At 45.7% G+C, this 4,100-nt stretch overlaps 1 pseudogene; it reads left to right on the top strand.

Moving 5' to 3' along the window:
• The first annotated feature begins 2,063 nt into the window (after positions 1-2,063).
• LOC143403697 (guanine nucleotide-binding protein G(q) subunit alpha pseudogene) lies at positions 2,064-3,443 on the top strand (annotated as a pseudogene).
• Positions 3,444-4,100: the final 657 nt, after the last annotated feature.

The raw sequence follows: 4,100 nt of genomic DNA, 5'->3' as shown, positions 1-4,100 counted from the left end.
AACACACTACCTAAAATCCTACATCTGTCTGTTTCCAACTCTATAACATTCTGGAATGTCAAAAGAATAGACAATAAAAACATTAAATGTTGCCAGGAATACAGAGGGAGTAGAAGAGGATGAAGGGGGAAGTACAGGGACATTTGGGGTGGTAAATCTATTCTGTAAGATGCCATTATGGTGAAAACTAACATTATACTTTGTAGTGTTCACAGAACAGTAAAACAAATATTTTAATACATAATTAAATATTAAAATTAATAATTACTTTATACTATCAATATTTGTAAAATGTTTTGATTCCGTGATTACATCAAATATTTTTCAGTAATGCAAGATGTAAATCTTAGGAGAAACTCTGAATGGGGTGGGGCAACAAAATGTGAACAGAGTTCTATATGCTTTGTTTTTCTGTAAATCTGTAACTCTTCCTAAAAATAAAGGCTATTGATCAAAACAATCAGGACAGCTGTGGGGTTTTCCTAAAGCCTGCTATGCCTTGCCCTAGGATTGGTCCTATGAACAAAGGGGCCTTTGTACTGAGAATTAATGAGTTACAACAACCTTGCCTTTTTAGTATATTTCCCTGTGAGGTTTTGCTTGTCCTTTTTTGTCACTAAGTCAAGAAAATCTATTTTTGCAATTTTTATTCTCTTTATTATATAACAGTGAACCAGTACTTTACATCTATAAGATACTCATCCATCAGTCAATAAGGGTTATATATCCCTCTGCTCCATAAGTGATTCTTTCACTACTAAGGTAAAGATGCTCTAAAGAAATTTTGATACACTCATGCTTGAAAAAAAAAAAAAAAGATCTGAGATAGTTTTGTTTAAAAAGTTAACCTCACTTTTCTTTCAGAGAAAAAAATCTAATAAATTCAAATCAGAAAGTTGAACATCAATTTAAATTAAAAACAATAAAATTCAAAGAGATAAAACCACATGATAGTGTCAATCAGAAGTATTCACTTGAAAGGGTTTAAAGTGCGCTCATAGTCTCTGTAACATTATCAAATTGATATACTTCTAGGAAGTTTAGTGCATGTGATAGTCTTGAACATATTCCCCTCTGAAAAAGGAACTTTCAGTAGAAAATCAGCTGTCAAAGATGCTGATTGTAATCATATCTTTATGGTAACTTTCCATTGCTGAACATGATGTAGTCAGAAAATTGTTTTATGTTATATAAAGAAGTCAAACCATTCATCATGACACTCACTTACTAGATTAGGGTAAATAGGTCAGTCATGGCCAGTACTCAATGGTGATAAAAGGGTCTTAAAAAGTGGAACAATTAAGAAATAAGGTTCGGCTCGCTCCCTCCTCCTCCTCTTCCTCCACCTCCTCCTCCTCCTCCCGCCGCCTCCGTCGCCGCCGCCTCCCTCCGGGATCTGTGCTCCAGTTCAGAGAAAGAAGAAAGTGTGTGTGTGTGGCGAGGGGGAGGGCGAGCATTGAGCAGTCGCTCCGCGCCTGGTGGGCGTCTGGTGGAGGCGGAGGCGGAGGAGCGCGCGGCGGGCAGGAGAAGCGGGTTTGCGCGCGAGCCGGGCGGTGGGCGCCCAGGAGCCGGACAGGCGGCGGCAAGGAGGGGGCGCGCCGAGCGCTGGGAGCCGTCGGCTGCCGCTCGCTGTGGGGACGCCCCGGTGGATGTGCTCTTGCCGCTGGGCGCACAGCTTAGGGGAGCCTCGGCGGCGGCGGCGACGCGAGGGGCGAGGCGGGCCGCCGGTTCCTGGGGACGGAGTCGCGAGCGTCTGAGCGAGGCCGGGTGCGGCGGCCTTCCCTCAGGCGCCCTCCGAGCCAGCGCCCGCGAACGCCTCGTGAACCCGCCTCACTCCTCTGGGCGGCCCAGGCCGCCGGCTCCGCCGATCCCCCGGCCCACCTGGTGGCCCCGGCCCTGGCCGCCACCCCCGCGGCGGTTCCCCGAGCTCGTTCCGGACGCGCGCCCGGGCGGCGGGGGCTCGGCGGCCACCGCTGCCTCGGGGGAGCGAGGGCGGGAGGGTGTGTGTGCGCGCGTGTGAGCAGGGGGTGCCGGCGGGGCTGCAGCGGAGGCACTTTGGAAGAATGACTCTGGAGTCCATCATGGCGTGCTGCCTGAGCGAGGAGGCCAAGGAAGCCCCGCGGATCAACGAGGAGATCCAGCGGCAGCTCCGCAGGGACAAGCAGGACGCCCGCCGGGAGCTCAAGCTGCGGCTGCTGGGAACAGGAGAGAGTGACAAGAGTACATTTATCAAGCAGATGAGAATCATCCATGGGTCAAGATACTCTGATGAAGACAAAAGGGGCTTCACCAAACTGGTGTATCAGAACATCTTCACAGCAATGCAGGCCATGATCAGAGCTATGGACACACTCAAGATCCCGTACCAGTATGAGCACAACAAGGCTCATGCACAATTAGGTCGAGAAGTTGATGTGGAGAAGGTGTCTGCTTTTGAGAATCCATATGTAGATGCAATAAAGAGTTTGTGGAATGATCCTGGAATCCAGGAATGCTATGACAGACGTCGAGAATATCAGTTATCTGACTCTACCAAATACTATCTGAATGACTTGGACCGCGTAGCTGATCCTTCCTACCTGCCTACGCAGCAAGATGTGCTTAGAGTTCGAGTCCCCACCACAGGGATCATCGAGTACCCCTTTGACTTACAAAGTGTCATTTTCAGGATGGTCGATGTAGGGAGTCAAAGATCAGAGAAAAGAAAATGGATACACTGCTTTGAAAATGTCACCTCTATCATGTTTCTAGTAGCGCTTAGTGAATGTGATCAAGTTCTCGTGGAGTCAGACAATGAGAACCGAATGGAAGAAAGCAAAGCACTCTTTAGAACAATTATCACATATCCCTGGTTCCAGAACTCCTCAGTTATTCTGTTCTTAAACAAGAAAGATCTTCTAGAGGAGAAAATTATGTATTCCCACCTAGTTGACTACTTCCCAGAATATGATGGACCCCAGAGAGATGCACAAGCAGCTGGAGAATTCATCCTGAAGATGTTCGTGGACCTGAACCCAGACAGTGACAAAATTATCTACTCCCACTTCACGTGCGCCACAGACACCGAGAACATCCGCTTTGTCTTTGCCGGCGTCAAGGACACCATCCTCCAGTTGAACCTGAAGGAGTACAATCTGGTCTAATCGGGCCTCCCAGAAACCTGCCCTTCCCTTCCCTGGTGGGCTATTGAAGATATACAAGAGGGACTGTATTTCTGTGGAAAACAATTTGCATAATACTAATTTATTGCCGTCCTGGACTCTGTGTGAGCGTGTCCACAGAGTTTATAGTAAATATTATGATTTTATTTAAACTATTCAGAGGAAAAACAGAGGATGCTGAAGTACAGTCCCAGCACATTTCCTCTCTATCTTTTTTTTAGGCAAAACCTTGTGACTCGATGTATTTTAAATTCTCAGTCATGCACTCACAAAGAGTCGTTTCTCTCTTTCTCTCTCTTACTCTCTTTCTTTTCTATTGAGCAAAACAAAGCTGATTTTCCTTTTTCCTAATCCATACATCCCTCCTGATTTTCTTTTCCCAGGTTACAATGGCCTTTATCCTAGTTCTATTCTTGGTCAAGTTTTTCTTTCGAATGATGATCATGACAATGTCATTCGACTTAAGCCATCCTACATCAGCTTAACCTAACACTTTGTAGTTTTTGCTGAAGGATTATATGTATTACTACTATGGTTTTCAATGTATTGCTCTGGATACACATCTAGTGTTTCTTCTTTGATATATAGTCTTGTCTAACTGGACTGGGACAATGGATGCCCATCAAACAGTTAAGCGTCATTTCTTTGAGTTTTGACCTTTAGGCATAGTTCATGATTGCTCAGAGAAATGCACAGAAGTTGGAGACATGGGCAAAGACACACAGAAGGAGTCCTTTCTCTTGAAATCCATGTGCCATTGTCCTTTCTCCCTTCCTTGCTGAATTCCCTGCCCCCGACTCCCCCGCCTCCACCCTTTCTTTAAATCACAGATGCCAAAAAACATGCTAACAGACACTACATTGCCCCAATGGCTGCTACCCAGAGCCTTTTCATAGGTTATTTTTTGTTTCTGTTTTTTGGTTCCAACTTTTTAAAATT

This window comes from Callospermophilus lateralis, chromosome 7 (assembly GCF_048772815.1).
Source record: "Callospermophilus lateralis isolate mCalLat2 chromosome 7, mCalLat2.hap1, whole genome shotgun sequence".
NCBI lineage: Eukaryota > Metazoa > Chordata > Mammalia > Rodentia > Sciuridae > Callospermophilus > Callospermophilus lateralis.
The sequence above is the reverse complement of the archived record's forward strand: the minus strand, read 5'-3'. Positions and strand labels throughout refer to the sequence as shown.